This window comes from Mixophyes fleayi, chromosome 12, assembly GCF_038048845.1.
Source record: "Mixophyes fleayi isolate aMixFle1 chromosome 12, aMixFle1.hap1, whole genome shotgun sequence".
NCBI classification, from domain to species: domain Eukaryota; kingdom Metazoa; phylum Chordata; class Amphibia; order Anura; family Limnodynastidae; genus Mixophyes; species Mixophyes fleayi.
In genome coordinates, this window is record NC_134413.1 from 78,589,876 (window position 1) to 78,616,450 (window position 26,575).

Consider the following 26,575-nt stretch of genomic DNA (forward strand, 5'->3'; position numbering starts at 1 on the left):
GTCAACGCTCCTTTTCTCCTATATATTCCTTCTTTGTAGTTGCACAAATTAACCTTCTATTACTTACTAGTTCTTGATGTTCTAGGGCTTAGTTTAATTGTATTTATATATATATATATATATTTCCCTGGCCCGTAACGAGATACTAGAGGTAGATCAACACCCAAGTTTATATATAATTTTTCAGCTACATAAAGGCCCCAAGCGTATAACAACCTTTCAATCGTGGCTGTATCATATCACTGTGTTATATCTCTAGAATACAAGACACGCTCAGGAAATGTCTGGGTATTATATGTGTGTGTAACTGAATGATAAACACAAATAATAGGTCCAAATATACATAGAAAAATAAGACAATCATTTCAGATTCTACAAGAATAAATTATTTAATGTAACCATAATAATAATGGATTATTTGTGACTAAGTCACAATCTTTATCACAATACCAGACACTATCATATCCGGCTCTACTGAAGGGTTCGTTCATGAGTTTAGTCTTTTTCATGTCTTTTCTTGCCTTTCTTAATTATTAAGCAATTTCAGCTGTCAATGGACCTGTAGAGCAAAATCAAGCAAATACATTATGAGATGTAGAATTTTTAATAAGATTAAATAATAAAATTCACTTTAGAACTGTTTTTGGACTGGAGTGCTGCATTTATCACCTTACTTTGTGCTTCTTAGCACATTTTTTGGACCACTAGTCATATTTAAGTTGAGTCAGACCCCCCCTTATTGTGACAATACAGTATTACAATTTCATGAGTAAAACCCAGTCAGGAGGGAAGTGTGACAGCCCACGCAGGACTCCCCTGGTTCTCGCTGACCCGGGGGTATATTTACTAATCTGCAGGTTTGAAACAGTGGAGATGTTGCCTATAGCAACCAATCAGATTCTAGTTATCATTTATTTACATTCTACAAACTGACAGCTAGAATCTAATTGGTTGCTATAGGCAACATCTCCACTGTTTCAAACCCGCAGTTTAGTAAATTTATCCCCCGGTCTTTTTTCCAGATGTGGGTGTTCCTGCTGGATTGTGTGGTCGCTGTACCCACACATGGACACCCCCCTCACCCCCCATCTATGATAACCAGGGCACAGGGAACTGCGCCATAGAATCATACTGTAACCATAGCAACCAGTTACATTCTAGATGTCATTTATCTAGTACAGTTGGGAAAATGAGAGCAGCTCTCTGATTGGCTGCTGTGAGTTGCTGTAGTTGTTCTGCCCAGTGACTTGTGCACCGGTGTTCATAAATATCCCCATTGTACCTGAGCAGTAAATAGTCGTTAATGCCCCTTTCACAATAAGGACAGAATTAGATTCCCAGACGTAACACACTTCTGCTGTATTAATATAATTCAATTACTAATATTTTATAGATGGTAAAGTTTTGTTCCCACGTCACAACTTTGTAAAGACGTTTAACGCCTTATCAGATACTGATCTGTTGCATGCAGTACGGCCATGGCCATGACACGATGGGGGCGTGGCCACGTAGTGATGGGGGGGCGTGGTCACAACTCTAAAAGCGCTAGTGATGTTGCCATGCCCCCATCATGCCATAGCCACGCCCCCTGTCCCAAGGCCGCCTACCCAAATGATGGGTGGTATGTAATAAAACATTAGCTATTAGTATAATAGTCTAACACTACTCTAGGAGGATAATTACATCTAGCAGCTCCCACTACTTCCAGTAAACATCATATTAATTATGTAGTCAGAGTTACTGTACGTTAGATGTTACAATGGAGTTTGATTACTGTACCTGTATCTGTGCCGGAGCAGATGCAGCTGGAGAGTATAGACACCAGGCGTCTTACTGCCGAACTTATGATGTCCCACAGACTCCACCAGGCGCTCTGTCTACTGCTCCTCTCTTCCTCCCGTCCCTCCATCTCATCACACTTGTCACCATTGTCCCCATCATCACCATTAAGGTCTATGTCGACCCAAACTTCTGATGGTCTGGTGACCCCCAGTAACTCTGCGCTTGTCATGTTGGTAAATACGTCTACACTCACGTCCTCCATCTCATCACACTTGCCACCAATGTCCCCATCATCATCATTAAGGTCTATGTCGACCCAAACTTCTGATGGTCTGGTGATCCCCAGTAACTTTGCGCTTGTCATGCTGGTAAATACGTCAACTCTCACGTCCTCCATGATTATCTTCCAGCCACTGAAAGTGAAGTCTGACTCCAAGATCAACGATCAAGAACTAAATGATCCGTAACTCACCGTGACAGTGTATGATGTCACAATGACCAGAATCTGAGTGATTGTGATATCACACTACATTATCAGGGGTCAAAATGAATGGATGTCAGTTTTAGCAAGCATTTTATTTTTAAATAAAGCTTAAAAAAAGTGTGGTAATAGATAGTGAGCTACAATGTCTTATGTTTTCTTGGCTGTCAGAGGAGCTTTGACTTATAACTGAAATCATCTATACTTTGCTCGCTGATTGTTGCCATATTTCTGAGAAAGGTTGTCCCATTGAACAACTGAATAGATACATTAGTGTGGAACCAGAAATGTATGTTGCAGATAACCTTTTCATTTTTAAAATAAATGTAACAAATACAACTGTCATTAATGCCTATCCATGTCTATACGCACAGGTCACACACTGAGCTATATGTTCATTATAACCCCCTATTGTCACGTGCTGATTACGGTGGAATAATATACCAGATCTGTATGGAAAGTGACTTGTAGAGAGATATTGGTGAGGGGATTTTTAAAGAAAATAATACTAAACCTAATTTCAGGGGTGTAGTTCCTGTTTAGATGTTAAATATACAGGAAATAATTCTGTAGTAGATAATTTTTATTTGAGATGGAGAAATTAGTTTGATCCAACAATGTACGAGCCCTGTAGACTCACGGTGGATGGAATCAGTAAGAATTGATAAACCTGACAGTGGTCTTATAAATGGATCTTACAGTCACTGTGCCCTCATACCCTCAGGGTAGGGGAACACATTCTGTATAGGTGGGGTATATCCACAATTAATGAGCTACATTGATACATTGTATCAGTCTATTGCACCGTGGGATCATGATAATGTGATTAACGTTGGAAATCCCCTTACGGCTGAATGATAAAACTGGACATCTATTGAGTATTAGTCTCATTGGTTTAAGCTGGCGCTGGTCTAGCCCCCCTCATACATATTAACGTTGCTTGATTTGCCTATATTTATTTTACATCTTACTTAGCCTCACGCAAAGTATTATTTTCCGTAATACAAATTGTCTATAACTTCACATCTCCCAATTTTTATTTAATTCAATACTCTAATAAATCCCAAATCCATTGTACCTGTACTTATCAATACCCAAATACGTGTGGGAATAACCAGGTGTCACATAGATCTTCTCTTGTTTGCTCCACATCTGCCGTGGGGATCCCCCCTTTGAAAGGACGTTTGAAATGCTCGATACCAACATTATGGTCGGTCTTGTATAAAGCCAGGGTAAAGGGGGGTGTGATCCCCAAGCCTGGAGGTGCCAGGGGGCATTGAGGGCCCCTTTTATTGGTTGTGATAATTACGGTTATAGCTGGAACTGATGGATGCTGTTTTCTTTGACACTTTTCATAAGATGGATTATAAAATAAAGCTGTGAATTCTTTTTCACCAAACAAATCTCATGTCTTTATTTCAAGAAAAAGGGGGGTGGGCAGCAAGAAAGGGGGTATCAGCCATTAGGCATGTAATTGGGGAAAATAATAATATATTGTATATCTACAGTATAGTGGATGTGTTGCCCATAGCAACCAATCAGATTCTAGCTTCATGTTCTAGAATGTAGTAGATAAATTATAGGTAGAATCTGATTGGTTGCTACGGGCAACATCTCCACTTTTCGTTTTTAGAAGGTTTGAATACAAACGTAAAGTGGGCTACGTCAAGAGAAATCTATAATTTCTCCTGCAATAAGCCCTTGATGCATCCTGCAATGACCATTTAACGTCCGTTTTCTCAATTTTAATTGCTCATTGTGCTTTAACGCACAGTCCCTAATTGTCGGTATTGACAATCGGCACAATAAGTAGTAGGCATCTGTGACATTTTAACCCGTGGGATGAGCCAATGGTGGCTCGTCACCAGGGTATGATTATCCAATAGGCTGACTAGGCTGCAGCCTAGTGCAGAAAGCTATTGGGGGGGGCGCAAAATCTTCAGAGGTGCAATATTGTGACTGTAAACTATTCACTGAACTTAATTTTAAAATACGAGAGAACATTTGTTCTCCAAAGTAAAAATAAAACATGAAAGAAAAATGTAGTTAAGTTTTAATCTTGACGTATTCTCACGGTAAAGGCTGAAGACGATGAGTCATCCTTGGGTGGGAGCTTCAGGATAAGCAAGTAGGAGAGACAAGAATGGCGACAGGCGCTCGATCGTGCCTCTGTTCTAATTTTAATAAAAACAATTTGAGTGACAAAGGTTGCTGTGACCTTTTTAAAAAGTAAAACTGAGTGTCGAAAACACAGGAACATTAACATTGGTAGGAGGGGGGTGAAGGAAGGACAAGTTTGTTTTTGCCTACCGCATATTAGCCAGGCGAGCGGACGCTACGAGTATAGTAGCCTGTGGCGGCCAGAATCCTTAATCAGACCCTGGTCGCCCATAAGGGTCTATATCCAAACACCTAAAAAAAAAAACAAGCCACACAACAAACATGAAAAAAATGCTTAGTGATATAAATAAATAAATGCCTGAAGGCCCCAGCCTAGTGGCCGGTGGGTATAAAGAATGCTCTGGTCCAGCCAGAAGGCCCCAGCCTAGTGGCCGGTGGGTATAAAGAATGCTCTGGTCCAGCCAGAAGGCCCCAGCCTAGTGGCCGGTGGGTATAAAGAATGCTCTGGTCCAGCCAGAAGGCCCCAGCCTAGTGACCGGTGGGTATAAAGAATGCTCTGGTCCAGCCAGAAGGCCCCAGCCTAGTGGCCGGTGGGTATAAAGAATGCTCTGGTCCAGCCAGAAGGCCCCAGCCTAGTGGCCGGTGGGTATAAAGAATGCTCTGGTCCAGCCAGAAGGCCCCAGCCTAGTGGCCGGTGGGTATAAAGAATGCTCTGGTCCAGCCAGAAGGCCCCAGCCTAGTGGCCGGTGGGTATAAAGAATGCTCTGGTCCAGCCAGAAGGCCCCAGCCTAGTGGCCGGTGGGTATAAAGAATGCTCTGGTCCAGCCAGAAGGCCTGGACCAAGAAATAAAAGGTGATACTTACTAATTATACACAGGTGAATGTAAAACTCAACAACGCCACTTCCACAAATCTTATACATCTCTTTCTTAACTTAACCGCTGTCTGGCCAAGGTGCCCCATGTCCTAAACCCCCTCTGAAGCTAAACCCAATACATTACAAACACGTGCGCCTCAAACAATATAACTGCTATAATACTGCCCAAATTGACTTATTCCCGGCACCTATATTATATAGACCGGGGAAAGAGCGAGTAAAGCTGGTATAATAACTGGGTATAGTACAAGCAATGTTGGGCTTATATCCTACCCTGAGTTAAGCGTCACGCCCCACTGCTGCCAAGTTATGCCACCTTATATATAGTGAGCCCCAGGAATATGAGCTACAACATACATCTACATTATAACAGGGTCACACAGAAACATTTGAGGCCTGAGGATTCCTATAGAGATTCATGTCGGAACGCAACTCGCGTTTTAAAACACAGCACAGAACTTTAGTGTAATTCTGCCTGTATCCAAATCCGCACGGATCTTGCGATGCGCTTCAGTTCGAATCTGGGTGCAAGTAAGCTGTGCCTAAACGTTACGTGCCGTATGTAGACAGACAGAACGGACTGTAAGAGATGCACATGCATATGTGCAATATAATAAAAAAAATGCATTTTCACAGTCTGTCTTGTATACACATGTGTGCTATCTAGTGACACGCATATAAGTAGTTTTTAATGCAAGGACACCGCCGTGCCAGTCATCACTATCAGTCAGCACTTACACCTGCCCTAGCTAAAAAATATAAATATATGGCTAAAAAACACAAGCTAAAGAGAAAAAAAAAGTTTCGAACCTTACTATACATTGCCTGAAAAAAGACATAGGGCCTGATTCCTTAAGGAAAGGAAAGCAAAATAAAAAGGAGTAAATTTGTGCCTTGACAAAACTATGTTGCATTTGAGGGGGAGGTACATTTAAAATGTGGGGACAGATTTATAGTTGGGGTAGGACATGTCCTAAATCAACTTTAATTAACTTGCATTGTAAAATGCTTTGTCCAGAAGCAAATTCCTTAATGACTGAGACCCATAATCATTTCTCTAGGAACGCGCATTGCTGATATTCAGTGTGCTGTGTTTATACTACAAGAGATTTTGGTTTGGCTTCAGCCAGCTGTTCATTTTATAGGCCTCTTGTATAAACAGCTTCTACTCCACGCGTTTCAGCAGCAGTTATGTCACAGTGACAGAAGGCAGACTTCCTGTGCCTGGCAGACAGCTCTGTATGAGGCCTCCTCTGAGCAGATGAGCCTCTGTTTAGCTATAGATAGGCCTAATACAACTACCAGGTCAATCATCCACTGAAGGGTGACACGCCACGTTGCTCAGCGACCAAAGTCAACAGCATAACAAACACGGCTTAGTGATACTGTATCTGACCATACGTCTTGCCTTCTGCACTTCCTGTGTTTGTGCAAAGAAGTTTGGGAGTGAACTTTCCTCTGTAAACTTTCTGTTTCGTTATGACTTGTGGGAGCTGGGAGAAGGGTTTCTGCACACACGCACATTGTAAAATGATTACCAGGCTTTCTCAAAACGTCCTTCACAATTGATCAAGTAATCCTCAGAAGGGCTGCCTAAAATAGACGATTATTTTCACATTCATTTGTCAGGCTAATAAATAGAGTTTCAATCTACTGACGGCAAAATTGTTTCAGATTATGGTGAAGTATTAGATCCAGGTGTCTTACTTTACGGTTGATGTTAACATGTAAACAGTCCTCTCTTTAGGCCCCCCCCCCCCTCTTACCACTCTACTAATAATTATTGACATCACTTTAGCAAATAAAGGAGTTTATTAAAACAAAACAGTGTATGGTGGAAGAGAAAACAATAAGCAGTTCGGCTAGGACCAATGCTCCTAAAATCATAGTGAGGGTAATTTACCCTCTCGTTATCAATACATGGGTAACCATTTCACCCTAGTGCACCCTTATCCTCAGTCTTTGGGTATCCCTTACCCCAAGCATCTGAGAACCAGCGTCCCTTCTGGGCTGACGGAATGCAACCGACAAGCCCATCGACTAGGGTGGAGCCTGTACCGAGACCAAAGCCAACTCTACTAAGAGAATCGAGTTCAGCCAATACATATATAAAACTAATGCCCAATGTTATCCAGCCTTGCCTGGTTCACTCAGGAACCAAGGCCCGCCACCATATCGAAACCTACTCTCGGTTAACTCCCATCACCATTTATTTATATAGCACCACTAATTCCACAGCGCTGTACAGAGAACTCACTCACATCAGTCCCTGCCCCATTGGGGCTTACAGTCTAAATTCCCTAACATACACACACAGACACACAGACTAGGGTCAATTTGTTAGCAGCCAATTAACCTACTAGTATGTTTTTGGAGTGTGGAAGGAAACTGGAGCACCCGGAGGAAACCCACGCAAACACAGGGAGAACATAGAAACCCCTCACAGATAGGGCCATGGTCGGGAATTGAACTCATGACCCCAGTGCTGTAAGGCAGAAGTGCCAACCACTGAGCCACTGTGCTGCCCGATAAATCCTCCTGATGTACAAACCCACACAGTCTTCTGTCAAGTCAACTTTATCCGACCTATAAAGGCAAGCAAAATGGAATTTAAAAGAAGGATGCTCCATTCGCGAGCCACCAAAAGAGCTTACAAACCTGGTCACAACAGAACTTGCTTTCCTACACGCCTTTTCCACCACACTCCCTTCTGGAAAAGGCATATCCTCCGGGGAAATATATCGGAAGCAGAAGAGCAAGTCTGAATGTATCCACGTCAGGTCGGATAGTGGGCCTGAGTCATTACGGGACGTAAGTGGCTTTATTGAGCATATGCTCCGCAAATTTGTTCTACCCATGGGCAGAACAGGTGGAAGAGAAGGCTCACTACAGTCTACGATTTATGGGAGAGAACCAGGTGGGGATTGGGCGGATTAATGTAATCAATGTACAGTAAGGAGTGTTCCCGTGCAGGGAACGTCCAAGTCAACTTCCAGCGAGCTAATTTCAGCTGTAACTCCCGCACCTGCCTGGGTTCTACTCTAAATGTGCGCCTTGTCCCATGGCACCAAACAGTGGTTAAAGACAGATTAAAACTCCCCCAAAAACAAACAGCGTAGGGTCCCCCCTATGATCCCTATTAACCCTTGTGCTGCCAGCCTAGTGCTACTAGTAGAAAAAGCGTGGGAAAAAAGTGCGGAGTTTCCCCTTTACTCTAACCAGCACTAGGCAAGCCAGCCGGGGCTATTGGCACTATAGCAGGGAAACCCGCAGTGTGAGGTCCCCCTTCTATATTGACAAACCAGCCCCAGGCTGGTCAGCACTGGGCTGGATTCCTTAGGGAGTAAGGCCCACTAAAAAAAATCAAATGCGGGCTTCCTACTTTCAGTACGGAGTTGGGGGTATCCAACTCCGTGCTGAAAGCACTAGGGCTCTTCCCACACTCCTGGGCAGTGGATGTGGGAAAATAAATGGTTAATACCAGCTAATCGCAGATAAATCACAGTTTTACTTTGTGGAACTACAGGTCCCAGGCTGCCATTAACAGTCTGGGCATGCTGGTGTTTGTGGTACTGGAAGCATCAGCATACCCATGCATGCCAGGGCATGCTGAACCTTGCAGTGCCACAAAATATAATTTTAAATAAACCACATTATTTTATTAAAAATGAAAAGAAGCCCAAATATTCTTACCTACATCTGTATTCTGCATCTGTAAGGGACCCAGTCTTGTAAGCATTTAATCCTGAAGGCTTGATTCCTCAAAAATATCAAAGCATGTAAGACGCTGAATACTATGTTCTGATGTGGAGGGACAAGCATTGCGTAGTGAGGTATGAAAGACAGGAGGTATATTTATAACCTAGGGGCTTTCTCACTGACAGTATGGGAAAGCCCCTTGGTTATATACTAGAGATGTTCACTGACCCCCGTGTTCTGGTTTTGGTTTTGGATCTGGATTAACTTTGCGTTTTGGTTTTGGCAAAACCGCCCTTGTGTATTTTAGTTTTGGTTTTGTATTTTTTTAGAACAATTGCTAATATCACCTAATTTTGCTCTTTTTTTGTTCCTACACTATTTTAAACCTCAATAACACTCATTTGAAGTCATTTGCAGTCAATTTTGACGACTTCACAGGTCACAATATTATTTTCATACACTTGCGGACAAATACTGCAGCAACCTGGCAGGATGGTAAGCCACAGAGCAATGACACAAACACACGGCAGTTCCTAGCACATCTAGGACACATTGGCACACAGCAGTGGGAGAAAAGAAAAGTGGTACAATTAGCAATGGAGCTCTCCTCTTTGTGTGTAACCTATATAACAACGTACAATGTGACTGCACATTCAGAAGACCAAGCCTGCCAGCCCTAGTATTTGTATTTCCGCAATGACAAATATCAATGGAGCTCTCCTCTTTGTGTGTTACCTATATAACACTGTACATTATGGGACTGCAGATTTAGAAGACTAAGCCTGCCAGCACTAGTATTTGTATTTTTTCAGCAATGATAATTAGCAATGGGGCTCTCCTGAATTTCACTGTAAACTTTGAAGATTACTGCTACGCCTCCTCTTTCTTTTCTACCTATGACAATGCCCAACTGCTCTACAGACTGGGCTACCCCTTCTATGTCCCTCTGTGAAATGGCGCTAGATCGCCGTGGAGGGCGGTACTTATAGAATCCAAAACTCACAAGGTCCGAGATCCGACAACGTAACAATGACGTTTTGCCTTGTTTTCAATTCCGAAAAAGTTCAGCTTGGTAATCGGATCTGCTAAATTCGGGTGTGTTCGGTTCTCGGGGAACCGAGCCTGAGCATCTCTATTATATACATACCTGGCGTCTTTTCGAGGGGTGTCCCAGATTCCCGGACCGCAACAGCATGACATGCTCGCTGGGCGTAAGGGTAACCATCCGCCTCTGTACGGGCCGTCGGCCTGGAGGAGCGGCCGCTTGCTCCCCGTGGAGAAGAACGGCGGCTGTGAGCAGCAGCTGCGGCAGAATCGGGTAAGTGAACCGAGGGGGCAGAAGTTATTTTAAAAAAAAATTGTAAAGAAAAAAATAATTAGAAAAGAAACCCACAAGAATCTACTACTTAAATAGTCGGAGTCATTGTAACCCAAACAATCCTCTGTTTACTAATGCAGCTTTTATAACAACCAAGCTATGACCGATGGGGAGGTTTACTAAATCTTCTAAAAAGGAGGTGTTACCCATAGCAACCAGTCATATCCTAACTACCATGTTCTAGAATGTACAAGATGAATCATAGCTAGAATCTGATTGGTTGCTTTGGGCAACACGTCCACTTTTCCTGATTAGAAGGTTTGATAAATCTACCCCCTTTTCCAGGAGTGAGTATATAAAGGAGAAGCACAGGGAGGAAATCTGAGAAGAGAGGGAAAGCCAGTTAGATTAAATAATACGGAGCCTCCCAAGGAAGAGTAAGAACCTAAATTGTCCAACCCCCAAGACGGACTCGAGCCTCCCTGTCTGTCGGGATCTTATAAACTGAGCAACTTTTTTGAGTTGCTGCTTGTGAGGCAATGGGTGAGAAGAAGATTTAAGAAGGTTACTGGGCTAACGTCTGGTAAGTTAGCTCTCAATTTAGAAACACATAAATACACGACCCAATATAGAGACTCTGATTGTTCATATATTAGTGGATTTGTGCCATCGCATTTTATGTAGCGATAGAAGAGCTGCTCTTTTACTGGTTCACAGGAGTGTGTAGGGGGATTCTTCTATGTGAAAGTGAAACAGTCTTGGTATTCAGTTGGACTTCTCCCAAGTTTACTAATGATCCTTTTACAGGAAAGGTTTATTTAGTCTTGTTGGAGAGCACGAGTGCTGAGAGTCTACACTGAGCAGCCACACAGCATCTTGTGGTGTGCGTGAAGCCACGGTGAACTCTACACGGTGATCTCTACTCTATGTGGGTAAGTCTGTAGCCCTTCACCTCGCAATCGACTCTCGAGAGGGATATGTCAACTTTACTTTCACCGAAACGATGTCCCAGTTCTCTTCTGTGCAAAATGACCATGTTTTTATTATGAAAATCAAAATAAACACTAGAGGTGCTAGCGGGCAATATATGAAAACATTTATACTATTCTATCAGAGTGCGGCCATTTAGACCAAAACGCTAGAAGCGAAAAAAAACAAAATGCTTTGAAATCCTGCTACCACTTTTGTACCTGTTTAACAGTCCTCACCAACTCCCTTGTGTCATGTAATCTATCATCGACATTAATGATCTACTTTAAGTGCGTGTGTCTGTCTTAGTGTTTATTTTTCTTTAAAAAATGGCCGTTTACACAGAAGAGGAGAAAAAAATAATGATATTGTTTTGGTGAAGGTTATGGGCCTGATTCATTAATTTAAAGTAAAGCAAAAAAAAAAAAGAAGGAGTAACTTTGCACCTTTGGGAAAACCATGTTGCATTGGAGGGGGAGGTAAATTTAAAATGTGGGGACAGGTTTATAGTTGGGTAGGGCATGTCCTAGATCAACTTTATATTTCAGTGCAAAAATAAAGTTATCAAGTTTTTGTGCGCTACATCAAAAGCAACCAGTATTTTCCCTATGTGCAAAATAATAAACTAATTTGCACCCCTTGCATTGTAACATGGTTTGTTCGGGAGCAAATTTACTCCTTTTTTTTTGCTTTGCTCTCCTTTAGAAATCAGGCCCTGGATGTATCTGTGAATATATTGACTTTGCTGCATGTACACCGACTTACATTGTGATGAAGGAATATTACAGTTTAAGGAACAGTATACAGAGATATGCCTTGTATATTGCAGGCTTATGAAGTGTCCTAATGATATTACCAGATTTCTAATCTTGGTGCCTGGATGTTTGTAGAACTAGGTGCTGTGTGAGGAAGGTGAGATAATGCCATGTTTCATGTATAAAGTAAACCTCCATTTGCCACGTGTGTGTGCTATCCATGATGTAGATTAGAGATGAGGGAACTTTAATCCGACAGACCCGAGTTTTGGGGATCAGGTGTGGTCCGTGAGCTGCCTCGGTTTAGCACGCCTATTTCGGATCTCAAAACAAAGAAAAATGTCATGGCCGGCAAAATGTCGAGTTTTGATCAATATCTTTTCTATTATAATTCTCCCTCCTGTTCTCATCTGCCCTTTTCAAATAGACAGCGTGTAGGGAGATAGTTGGCTGCAGAGCTCTGCTCTGAAAATAGCATTTAGAGAGGGTTAGACAGGGTGAAATAGGCAGATTTAGATAGCAAACAAGCTCTTGTTTTACTGTAGTTTATTTATGTAGAGATCAGTCTGCTAGAAATGTGTGCTGCTTATCAGTAATATGATGTGAGGGAGTTTAGACTGAGTAGTGGCTACTGGTTGATAATAGCATAGCGCGCGCGCGCGTGTGTGCGTGCGTGTGCGTGTGCGTGTGCGTGTGCGTGTGCGTGTGTGTGTGTGTGTGTGTGTGTGTGTGTGTGTGTGTGTGGTAACAAAGCCGCAACCTTCTCATGACACTTTTGTCACCTTCTGTTGCAAGTACACCCAGCAGATACCAGCAACACGAAAACTTCTTGTTTTAAATCAAAATATATTTATTGTTGGCATCACAATAAATAACACTTCTTCTGTCAGGATGACACCACCAAGCATTCCCTTTTGCTTGCACCTCCTGGTGACCCTACAGCTAACTAGACACAGCCCAGCTCACTACTGACTGGCCAACTAGTTCAGCGTCAGTCACATCTGACAAGAGCACAACTCAAGGTTAAATACCCAGGTCTCCTCCCACAGGCTTGGATGACTGACAGGTGACACTCCCACCTTGTCTTTAAAGGAAGTCTCCTCAGGTGCTCTGTAACGCCTATTCAGTACAGCCACCCCTATCAGCTCTGCTGCTAGCTGTGGACACAAAAAGGAGAAGGATAGGGAAGAATTGTGTAATTGGAGGCACTCAGCGATCATAGTTACTAAAATATCTATGTCTTTATTAATATACATTAAAATAATCCCTCCTAGTTCAGATAGCGAAATATTAAAATAATTGTGACTATAATTGTGAGTTAAAATAGCAAAATTTGCTATGCCCTGCTACTTTATACCAACGTATATAAATTGTCAATGTATGATATTATTAGTCACTCTCTTATTGAAAACGTTTTGTTATTCTGAGGTAACATTCATTAATAAAGATATATGTGGTGTGAATTGATTATTGCGGTGACGGTTGTTCAATAAGGACCTTTACATTGCTTCAATTCACTCTGAAGCAGTTAATTTATAAATGACACAATGTATTGTCACTTTGGTCTTTTAGAGTGGTTAATTAATCACTGTTGATACCACTGATGCAATAAAGACTAGATTTGAAATGTGTCCGTTATTGTTGACCTATCCAGTACATATACATATTATCTTGTAAAGCCCAGTGAGGGTTAAACTTTAATATGCTCAGACCCAGCTGTTAATCCACAAGTTTAGACCGTTCTATCCATATATGGTAATATACCAAGGACTAAGCAGACTACAGAGTTAGCATATGCTCTCTGATCTAGCAGTATATGCTGGTAATACTGATAATGTATTGTTCCATTTATCATTAAGTGGATTAGTTTTGTTATTATAGGTCAGTCACCTATATGTTAAGTGAATGTCCTTCTAAGTTACAGCCATATCGTTTAGCCGTCACACGCATATACACACACATCTATAATATCTATCACCCATATAGGGTTGATGTTTCCTGAGAATTATTAAGTTTAAACAATTTATAACAGAGAGTGAATGGGAGCAGTAGCAGGGTAAATGCTAGCTGTGGACACAAACATGTTAATGCATGTAAGCAAATCACATATTACATTTACTTTATCACATGTCTCAGACCTGTATATAACTTAACATAAGCACAGTGCTACACCCATGTATGACTTGGTCTGCAGCCTTTTACCTGCAGACTGTTAGCTCCACACCTAATTCCACTCTGAGAGGCATGTGGAAAACCACTCCCATTGCCACAATATATATATATATATATATATATATATAAAAGAAATACTAAATATTTTTCTTGCTTTTAAAATACAAAGTGTTTGAAGCTAATACCAAACTTTTATTTTTTTTCATGGATTGCAGGGGCTTATGAGCCACACCCAAATGTGTCTTAAATAGGCTTGATGGACAGCTGCTCATTGTCATAGCTTGCTAGGTGTAAACCCCTATATCTGGGAGGTGAGTTCATCTGATTTTAACTGCATTTTAATGGTGTGTAAAGCATATAGGTCAGCAGGACTTGATTAAGGGTTTTGGCCGCCCTAGGCTATTTCAGCCGTAGCGCCCCCCCAATCCCCCAATATAGGCGTTTAGGACAACTCTTAAATATGAATATTCAGGAGTATTCTCCAGCATTCACATTTAGACAGGTTGTGCAATCTCTCTTACCAGGTCTTGTTCTTCTCTCCTGCTTGTTCTTGTAGCTTTGTTGTCTTCTAGCTGGATTCTGGAAATTCGAGGTCCTGTATTGAAAACATGCAGCAATTGTATTATAATGCAAAATGTTAACAAACCCAGAATGATTAGGGCCTTTAGTCCAAACACAACAGTCCATTATGGGCAGATAAAACTGCCCCATAGCACAGGCATATGTAGGCAATAAAATATATGAAAATTGTTGTCAAAGAGCTATAAAACGAATACAATCCTTTACCAGCCCCAACTGGATAATATTCAGTATTTTAGTGACCCTAGAGTCCAGAGATCATCCTCATAATCGTTGCACAATGCAAAGATCATGTCCCTCCAAAGCTACTCTATTTTTTAAATGCCCCCCTCAGCAATTTCTTTTAGTCACCTCACTTGCCCCCTCCAGCCACCTCACTTGCCCCCCTCCCCCCGAGACATTAGAACAGACTTACGTGCTGTGGAGTCCTCTCTTCAGCGCCGTGTATGACAGGCAGTCTGGCAGCGATCGCTGCTAGCTGCCTGTCAGTACGGCCCAGGCTATTCTTACTCTGGTCATCTGAGATGTGGAAGTCCTGATCGCGCGTGACCAGAGTAAGAAGCCCCCGTAGCCACACTGACAGGCAGCTAGCAGCGATCACTGCCAGACTGGCTGTCATGTGATATTGACAGTCGGGACCGCTCCTTTAGACCAGGGGCGGTCCTGATTACTCCGGCCCCAGCAACATTTAAAAAAGAAGAAAAAATACATATCGGCGACGCTGCGCCCCTTCAGGCTCCAGCGCCCAGGATGCAGCCTGGTCAGCCTATTGGCTGATCAGGCCCTGTAGGTCAGTGTAGGACCTGCATATAATGAGGTTCCCTTGATGCTGGGATGCAGGCTTAAATGTTTTGATCAAAATATGAACCAATACCTCATGTTTTCAAATTGCTAGATACACACAGATATGCAGTGTAAAGGATAAACGCTAACAACTGTCTTTTTGTTTTACATATATAGACATTTATATTGCCGTACAGCTGGTACCATATTTAATAAGGTATATACCGAGCGCGGGCTTGTTTTTTTTCCTCTTGTCTCTTCACTGCCTGAGTGCCCTCTAGTTTAAAATTTATTGTGTGCGCATAGTCTTTCAAGTTTTTTTATAATGGGTAAAGTCCACCTTCGTCTATTTTAATGGCTAATGATGCTGCTGTCATTTTAATGATTTCTTCTTCTGGCTTGTACCTTGACTGTCAATTATGGATGCCCTGTAAAGTTAAATTACCGTGCGCGTAGTCTTTCAACATTGTTCTTCGAGGTGCAGCCCACCTTCGTCTGTCTACAGGTCGAAATGTCTATTGATTCCACTGTCCGTCTAATAACCACTTATTACTACCGGTGTCAATTTGTTGGAAAAACTCAAATGTCATTCAGCATTCAGTGTCTGCATGTAGATAATTGTAGATAATTTATGCACACTGCTATGCCACAATGGTTCATAAGGATTGTATCGTCTATTAAACTGTCATGTATTTGTGTCACTGCTCTGTCACTAATTTTAGCCAGCCTGCTCACTGCAGCCTTTGTACCAAAATTGGTGAAAATTTAGACTGTTGTGAAGCGATCATTAGAAAATAGACTGCAAATGAATGTTAATGCTATAAATAGTAATGTAGGTGCAAAAACAGCATAAAATCACATAATTTTACCTATCTTTCACAGTTTATTATGAAATAAAAAACCAAAACCTTTCAGCATTTTTGGGCAGAACTAAAACACAAATGTTTTAGAACCAAACCCTGGGGGGGGGGTCCTCTAATTTAGATACCATCTGAACGGATATTAACAGGTGTACATTACTTTTTGCATGTTGTTATTTCCCATATATTGAAACAACAAACAAAATATATGGTTGCGCTCTACTCCCTAATGCTGCAAGCGCTGCACTAAACCTAGGGTATCCCTCCCTAAAAGAGCCTACAAAGATTTCTGATGATTAGTTGCTCATTGACCCTTGAGATAACGGAAGAGCTATAGTGGACTATGCTACAGCCAGAAACGTAATCAATAGTCACAATATGAGTGACCAGTATGTGGATGCAAGAAGGCCAAGTAACAAAAAAGCATATATACATATATGTATAGATATCTATGTCTATCAACTCAACCAGAGAAAATAGTATTCAACTTTGCAGACAAATATATGAAGAAATTTATAGGGAGCAAACTAATACAACTGGTAAAAAACAAGGTAAAAGAACAAAGGTACAATGCAATGGCCAAAATCGACTTACAAATAATAAAATATAAAAAAACATATACAGGACAATGATAAAAGGCAAAAAGAATCTAAATGTATACACAATTGATATCAAGGGCTAAGTTGAATACTATTTTTTTGCTGCAATCTCCTACACGCTGTTGCCGAATGCCGGAAATGTCCAAATATTTTTACGGGCCACAGACAGCATCTCCTGCATGCCCCTGTAATTTTTTAAAAAGCTCTGCACCACCAAGTTTATTGTGTGAACAAAACAGGGAATGTGATGGAATTCACCCAGCTGTAATGCTCTCATGATATTGGTGGCGTTATCAGAAATAACATCCTGAGGAGAGTCCAAGCGGGATAAGCCATGTTGGAATGACATCGTAGTTGTTGTAATAGATTGTCAGCTGTGTGCCTCTTAGTGACGCCGGTGATACACGGAGTAGCTGCCTCTGAAAAATGGGACATACTTGGGTACATGCTGCTGCTGCTACTGCTGGTGAAGGCAAATCACCAACCCAGTGGTCTGTCAGTCATATAATCTTTAGTTTGTCCAGTTATTATTATTATTATCGTTTATTTGTTAGGAGCCACAAGGTTTCCGCAGCGCCGTACATGGTACAAACAGTAGACTATACAGGGTAAAACAGTACAGGACAATAAACACAAAGTACCAGTACTTCAGAAACTCCAGGCAGGCAGATACAGTAGAGACGGAGCAGAAGAACAGGTATGGAGACAGGAGGGAAGAGGGCCCTGCTCATTCGAGCTTACATCCTAAGGGAGGGTAAACAAAGTCAGGCACAAAAGGGAGCCAGTGAAGGAACGGGGAGAGAGAAAGGGGGCAGGGGAGAACCAGAAGAGGTGAGAGGTTAAGTGGATGGTTGGTAGGCTTTAAGGAACAGGTGAGTTTTAAGTGCTCGCTTGAAGGAGCACAGATTGGGTGAGAGACGACTTGTCCACATATCTGTGGTTAAGTGTACAGTGGGGTAGAATGGAATTTTGTAGCCCAATAATTACATTTTCACTAATCTTCTGGTAGAAGTGAGGAATATCTTTTCTAGTAAAATGGTGTTGTGATAGAATTTGGTAGCGGGGACAGAAGACCTCAAGTAACTGTCTAAAACCAGCTGCATCAATAGTGGATATTGGACGCAGATCTAATACTAGCATAGTCGCCATGGCGTCTGTGATCCACTTTGCGACTGGGTGACAGCTTTCATACCTGCTTCCTCTTGCAAAGGATTGTTTAACAGTCAATTGTTGTAAACTACTAGTAATCTTCTTACTGGTCTGCTTCTGGGATGAAGATCCACCCCCAGCAGCAGCAGCAGCAGTGGGACTAACACTCAACAATTCTTCTGAGGAATCCAGGATAGTGCAGGAGTCATCTAGCTTTAGCAACTTGGATGCAGGACTAACTCTGATCGCTACTGAGGATATTGATGAGGAAGGTGTTGTGGATGTAGATTGCAGGTGTCGGGATCTAGCTGAGAGTAGGGACCTAGCTGATGCTGGACTGCTTTTTATTTTTTTAGCATAAGTTTCCAATTTTCCCAACAGCTTGCCATGAACTCGCTTCAAATGGTGTAACATGGGTGAGATTCCTAGATGGTTAAGGTCCCTACCTCTACTGACTGCAGCTTTACAAGCACTAGAAATAGCTAGATAACTGTCAGGATTTGGGTAAAAATAAATCCACACATAAGAGGTGGATTTTTTGATCTTGTGTCCAGGCATGGCAATAGCCTTCTTCTTATCACGTGCAAGAACGGCTTCCACTGGTGCAGGACTTACACAAACAACATCATCCTCATCAACATCCTCATTAGCGCCTTCGTCAGCTACACAAATATCCCCCTCATCCTGTTGCAATTCCAAAGTGGCATCCTCAACCGGCTACACTTGGGCTGCTCATGCACAGATCTGCAGAAATGCAGAAAGGGCCTTTTATGGGTACACTACCAGAAAGGTCAGGATTACACATAGCACTCGTGGATGGTCTCTCCTCAGGGATTTGTGTCCTTTCTGAATCTGAACATACATTTTCCTCTAATGCCTTACTGTTTTCTTCCAGCTCGGCTTTTACACGTAAAAGTATTTGAACACCACTTTTGGAGTCTGAATGACAAGGTCTTGCTTGGTCATGACTGACCTTACAAGAAGATGCCTCAGTGACAGTTGCAGAACTAGCACTCATAGAGAAAGGCGAAGGCCTCATTCTTTCCTGCCACTGCGTGTGTAAAATGGCATGATGACAATTTTATTTTTTTCTGCAGATAACTTTGCCTGGATTACAGGTCTTTTTTCTTTACCAAGGTAAAACTTGTTTTGTTTTTTTTACATATTTGCTACCCTGACTTAAAAACACTGCACTTTTACATAGGCTTTACCAGATGACGTAGAGGGATTACTATCACCATGACTAGTGCTAGCAGCTGCTTGATGCTCCTGGTCTTCTGTGTACTGCTGTGAATCTATTTTGATAACACAGTACAATGTGACTGCAGATTTAGACCAAGCCTGTCTGCCCTATTATTTCTATTTCAGCAATGACAATTAGCAATGGAGCAATGGACCTCTCCTGAATGTCACTGGAAACTTTGAAGAACACTGCTACCCCCTCCTCTTTCTTTTCTGCCTAAGATGCTGCCCAACTGCTCTAGAGACTGTGCTACCCCTTCTGTGTCCCCCTGTGAAATGGTCCCTGGATCGCCGCAGAAGGCGGTACTTATAGAATCCAAAGCTCAGAGAGCCGAGATCGGACAACGTAACAATGACGTTTTGCCTCGTTATCAATTCAGAGGACACGCAAAAGTGGCTCGGTACTCGGATCTGCGAAGTTCATTTGGGCTCGGTTCTCGGGGAACTTCTCTACTATTGATACTTTTTTTTTTACATGAAATGTTCTTATGCTTATTGTCCTGTACATACAATGCAGTACGCATAAGAACATTTTACTTGCAAATACATGTTCTGTGCTATCTAGTGTCATGCATCCGTGTAGTCATCACTGCACATACACCTGCCCTGTAGCTAGTGCAAATTATACGACTAAGAAACATGTACTTAACTGAAACCCAGAATGGCATCTGCGCTAGCACGGCCTTACTGTACATTGCCTACGTCCGTAAGCCCCTTTTCAACCCCGTCCTGCCCTTCAAGTTGTAGGCAGTTGCGTCATTTGCACTCGGACATGGATTGCATGCATTTGCGTTCACTGGCGCAAGTTCTGTTCCGGCAGAGCTATTTCACGCAAGATATGGCACGTAAATGGACTTATGCCCAAAGAAGAACCGGGCTTGTTTTGTCTTTATTCTTAGGATGTGGGCTGTCTTAACTTCATAATAAGTTACACAAGCAAAATTATTTTATTTTTCATAAGGAAAAGAGGATGTCTGGGCAGCACAGTGGCTTAGTGGTTGACACTTCTGCCTCACAGCACTGGGGTCATGAGTTCGATTCCCGATCATGGCCTTATCTGTGTGGAGTTTGCATGCTCTCCCTGTGTTTCCGTGGGTTTCCTCCGGGTGCTCCGGTTTCCTCTCACACTCCAAAAACATACTGGTAGGTTAATTGGCTGCTATCAAAATTGACCCTAGTCTCTCTCTCTCTCTGTGTATGTGTTAGTTAGGGAATTTAGACTGTAAGCCCCAATGGGGCAGCGACTGATGTGAGTGAGTTCTCTGTACAGCGCTGCAGAATTAGTGGCGCTATATACATAACTGATGATAGTGATAATAATTTCTGTGTATTAGTAGGTGAGAGGTTTATGTATGGAAAAGTAAAAAGTGTGTACCTTGTGTCTGTGTATTAGGAGGTGATAGTTGTGTCCTGATGTCTGTATATTAGGAGGAGGTGTGAGTTATAGATCCTGATATCTGTGTATTAGGAGGTGATAGTTGTGTCCTGATGTCTGTATATTAGGAGGAGGTGTGAGTTATAGATCCTGATATCTGTGTATTAGGAGGTGAGAGGTTTATGACACTGATTACTGTATATTATCAATTTTTGTAAGTACAGTACAAAATATAATTTTGTATTTCTTATTTCAACAGGATAAAAGACATAATTAGCAGGAAATTGGATATTATCCTAAAAGAGGACGTCCTCAATCATCACAGTGACCTGCTTCTATAAATAACATTACGTCCATTGTAAGGAAGAAACCTAAATCTCGCCAAACAAGAAGCACAGATGGAGTACGAGCTGGGTCTGACTTCCGCCGACTCTGGTGACGATTATGAACTTGTAGATGATACTTATACTGACTTCGACGCTTACGCCCATGGATTTTACCCTAATCCTGAGATTGTGTTGCCTGAAGCTGGAGTTACAGCAGAGGCAGGGATTGGAAGGGTAAAAGTTCATAAGAAAGGGGTTGGATTTGAATCCAAAATTATAAGTGTATCGGGTAGTGCACGAGCCAGTCTGGGGACCCTGGAGGCCAAGGTCGGAGCAGAAGTAGCAAGTCTGTCTGCCTCCACTGATCCTCTGCAGGTTCAACTTGGAAGAGTAAAAATTGATGTGGGTAAAGTTGGTGTTGGTGCCACGGCACTCAGAGCGTCGGCTGGTGTAAAAGCTAATGGGACAGGACTAGGGGCTATGGCCAAGGCCGAGGTATTAAGTGTTTCTGGTACAGCAGGACATGTCAATGCCAAACTTGCACTTGGGTTTGACAGTGGGGTGGGAATTGGAGAAGACGGGTTGGATGTAAGATTCTTGGGAACCGGTTTGAGAGTGGGCAGAACTGTGAGTGTTTCTGCCTTTAATTCAGAGGTGGGATGTGATGTGTCTTAATTCTCTACCCTCCGGCCATGCTGATGGATATCAGTGTTAAAATGCTTGACCATCCCTCCTAATTCGTACCCCATTTCTTCTCCTACTTCATATTCTCCCCCTGCTCTCACCTGCTGACCTTTGCTTTACAAGTTGTCTGTTGTATTGTTTAACTTTGACCTATGTATGAGCATAATATTGTAGGGTTTATTGGCATCTTAAGAATGATAACATTAATTCTGACTGGTTATAAGTAATACAGAAATGAAAGTTGCTCAATCAATTTATAGGCTATAGCAGGTGCGTGAAAGGGTTATAAGTAATGTCAGTAAAGAATGCAAAATGTAATCTAATAAAGCATTAAAGATAAGCTGGTTTAGAGTCACTGAGCCTTATTTTTGCAAGTACCCAAAACTGATTTAAGTGGCTATATTTTTTTTACAAGTTGTGTTACTAAACGTCACTCACATTGGTGTCTTTATGTGTAGTTGGTGAAATGGCATAATTATGACTCTGAGATGAGATGGTAGGAGAACGCACTTCTGTCCTAATTGTCCTGAATGTGGCGGGACATCCTGTTTAGTGGGCTGCGAAAGGGGTGGGGTGTAACAGAATAGTGGGTAAGTTTTAACAAAAATCTATCATTTGGGGCTGGGCTTATCTTATCCCACTTTGGAATTCTAAATGTTGGGAGGTATGGGAGAGCTAATTTTGGTGTCAAAACAGGTGAAGCAGGGCCGGGAACAAATGCTGTGACCATGAAGGGGGGGCATGGTATGACTGTAATTACACCATATTCATCATGCTAAAGTCCCAACAGAATGCACTGACACAGCAGAAGAGCAAAACAATTGCAATGCAGCATATATGAGAGTGAGTGCTCATACCACAGTCCCAACTAGCTATACACTCATACACCACCCATGCACCCCTGTTTTATCTGATTTTCACTGATTTTCTAGTAGCCAATCAGGAGCTTTGCTTATTGTACTTTATGGGGCTCATGTTAAGTTGAATGCAAATTGCATTCTTGGCGATTTACGCTGTTATTACCTCTGCGCGAGGGTACGGAGCACTAATTTTGAAACTAGTAGTGTGTGCGCTTGCACAGGTGTAAAAAAAAAAAAGCATTATATACGCCAACAGCACAATGTGTGCTCAACCTATCTTGAACCGCTATAGTGTGTTGTAATATTTTGTAACAGTGCTAATGGTGCATGTGGCGCCCTCATATCTGGCATCAAGAGGGCACCAACCTTGTCAACGGACATCTTACTCCATATATTTAGATGCTTTGGGGCAGTACAGAATATTTTCCGGGCCGTGGTCTGGAGCCGCAAGTTTACATATTAGTGATCTGCAAGAGCTCATTGTGTTAGTACATAGGAGTGGGTTGTATTGAATGTGTACATGCACAACATTGCATCCACTTTCCTAGTTCTATCAGTGGCGGTACTGTTGATTGAGGAGACAGGATGCCCAAAAAAGTGACATGTGATGGATGTATGGAGGCTGTGCCAGTAATGCCAATAATAATGGGTTAATTGTATATTTTGCATTGTAAAATGTGTAGATTTAGAAAATCTAAAAAAAAAACTAAACAAAGACCCCCCCCCCCACCTTCCCTCCCTAAGGTGTTGCCAACACCAGTGCTTATAGTCACAGGAAAAGAGGGGCAACAATGTGGGACCCCCTCCCTTCCAGGAGAATGTTACCAACATTAGGATATAACAGGATGGGCTGAGGTCACTATAGCAAGAAAACCCACATCATTGGGGTCCGACTGCTATAATGTCCACAAGTGTTTTTTTTTTTTCTTGGCTGATGAACTACAGGACCCAGCAAGCCTGTCCTGCCTTATGTATTTGTAAAACTACAAATGCTAGCATACCTATGGCTGCTAGAGCATGCTGGCACTTGTAGAACTACAAGCACCAGCATGCTCTGACATCTGGGGGCCTGTTGGGCCCTGTAGTTAAGCTATAAAAAAAAACAAAAAAACACTGAAAAATAAAAAATACACTCTCGGTGAGAAAATACCTTCACTACAAATAAAAAAAAAACACCCTCACACACCCTCGCTATTGTCATTATTTCTCACTTACATCCAGGGGGCGCCCTCTTCTTGCTCCCAGTCTTGCAAACCAGAGGGTTAAAAAAAAAACACCCCACAAGAGAACTATTGCTTACAGGAGCCACGCCAAGTGTGGCGGCCTCTGAGCCGGTCAATCTAACCAATAGGGAGCGGCAAGGCCCTTTTCTGACGTCCGTCTGGGCCCTCCCCCGTACAAATCCCCAGCTTGGCTCTGATCCCCTGTAAGACGGCTTTGATAAACTGCTCATGCCAGTGCTGGAGATTCCCTCTGTGCTCAGGTTGCACAACATATAAAGCATTAGTTTGGTGCCTGAATGCAGCGGTAGTCATCACATTCCTGGGACCAGAGAAAGATGGGAAAGAAAAACAAGATAAGGGAGGGGGAGAGACTGCTTGCACTGTATGAGTTTTAACAAAAAATTAAGCACAGAGTTCTGTCTTTGGTGAATTAGTCTGTATTCCTTCTCACAAAAATCCCAGAAACTGTATTCATTTAAGTTCTTAAATTAAAAATATATCCAACAACCCACCAACAACTTGTCACAATCGGCACTTACCTGAACCTGTGTGATGTGTGAGTGATTAATCTCAGCATGCCAATGTAGTCTGTCCAAGGATTAAAACACTATTTTTTTTTTCTATGATATGCTTGCTATTAATTCCAAAATTCTGCTACCACCAAGGTTTGCTTCAAGAGCTGAACTCTTATAGGAAGCCTCTGGTTGCTCTCTGACCTATCTCAAATTACAATCAAAACTTTAATTCAATCAGAGTTATCGTTCGCCAATTAAATCCCTGTGTTTCAGTTATGGAGCCCTTTAATAACCGAGCTATCTAGCACATGAATTTATTAAGAACACAACAGCAGAATGTTTTTAAATTGAATTTAATATGGGGAAATAGCCACAATGCTTAAGTTATACAAAAAGTGAATACCACTGCTATGACATACAGTTTTAAAATTAAGCAAGCAAGTTTCTCATACAATAAAAAGTACAAATATAGAAAAGAACGTGCACAATTCCCTATGTGTTGCAGGAGGATGTAGAAACATGGACCAATTCCTTTAGAGTAACAAAAAATGAAAGGGAAAAAGAAGGTGCTACCTAACATATTATTAGAGATGTGCACTGACCCCCGAGTTTTGCTTTTGGATCCCTATTTTCTTCTAAAATCACATAATTTGGTTCTTTTTTTGTTCCTACATTATTATTAACCTCAATAATATTAATTTCCAGTCATTTCCAGTCAATTTTTGTCCAGTGACAAGAGCACTGCTACCCCTGTTTCTGTATGAGCAATGGTGCTCGATCTCCTGGGGAGGGAGGTACTTATGGAATCCAAAACCCACGAGATCCGACAATGTAACAATGATGTTTCGCCTCGTTTCAGATCTGAGGACGCGCAAAAGTCGGCTCGCGAGCCTACTCGGATCCCCTAAGTTCTGGTGGGCTCAGTTTTCAGAAAACCAAGCCCGAGCATCTCTACATATAATAGGAACAACAACACTAAAGTAGTTGATATAGAACAAATAAGTCCTTATAATGAAATCCATACATTGACACTAAATAAAGTCCGAATTTTCTCTAAGGCCATATATATAGTATAATCTTCCCACTCCTTCCCACATGGGTTTCTAATTACAGGATGCAGAATGGAATTAAATCTGATCTTATGATAAACTCCGAAAGGCAAAGCTGGAGACACAAAAAAACCAAAACAAAAAACAGCAAAAAAAACCAAACCAAAAACAAACCTGCTCTGTAGATTCTTCCTAGAAACTCAAATGTATCGTTCTCCCCAATTATTGGACAGGTGGAATAGCCGTTTTCATTCCATGCTAGAGAGAAAGATGGAAAGAATAGAGCGCAATCCCATTTTTACTATGAGGCATAAAAAAAATGTTTTATTGACAACTCACATTCAAACAAACGTATAAAATCACTGAAATACACAACCTATGTGAAATACAAGGCTTGTACCAGATGGTTTAAGTTATGAAGCATCCACAATGAAACAACAGCTCACACGGAATGAAGCTGCCGTTTTAGGCTTCTCACAAACCTATTCACAGTTTGCGTAGTATCCAAATTCTCCCCTGCTAGCACATCGACGCGTTTCAACTCAAAGAGATTCTAGTACTCTAGCTTTATTTTTTCTCATGTAGATTCCTCCCATTTCCCAACAAATCTGTCTGTACATTTTGTAAAATTCTAGCTGGATTTATTCATGACTTTAATTGAAGTACCAAGGATGCAATACTTTCTAAAAAAAGAACTTCCCTCTTTCACTAAAGGGTACCACTATCAGATATTGCCCCAACACAGGGGGTTCGATACTCTTGCCTGCCAAATTAGGGGATCCCCGCTGCTGCCGGGTCCGTCCGATGGCGGTGGCCATCTTGATTCCGGTTCTACGCATGCTCAGACCCGTCCTGTCAGATAGAACTCCTCCTCTCTGCTCCCATTCATCCAGCTTGTCATCACCTCACTATTTAAGGCACCTTGGCCAACACCCAGTGGCCTGTTCTTTGTTTGTCAACCCTGACTGTGTGAAGACTTGGCCCCCTGGCTCCAGCTTACCTGTTCTTGTATCTCTGCATGACTGAATGAGCCCTGCTCATTCCTGGATATCAACTCACAGAGTTACCATCCTTTACAGCACTTCAGCTCGGCTGCACCAGTTTGTCTAATCTACAGCTCTCTGCTCATAGAGCTCTCCTACCGGTTCCTGTATTTC

The 26,575-nt window shown here is 42.0% G+C and overlaps 1 long non-coding RNA gene across 2 annotated transcripts; it reads left to right on the plus strand.

Moving 5' to 3' along the window:
• The first annotated feature begins 10,628 nt into the window (after window positions 1–10,628).
• On the plus strand, window positions 10,629–22,116 carry LOC142109382 (uncharacterized). 2 transcript variants are annotated; one of them, XR_012680360.1, is made up of 4 exons: window positions 10,629–10,861; window positions 11,086–11,210; window positions 14,390–14,485; window positions 21,021–22,116. It is a non-coding gene; the product is annotated as an uncharacterized LOC142109382 (long non-coding RNA). The 2 variants fall into 2 exon arrangements; XR_012680361.1 differs by lacking the exon at window positions 14,390–14,485 and having other exon boundaries at window positions 10,630–10,861.
• Window positions 22,117–26,575: the final 4,459 nt, after the last annotated feature.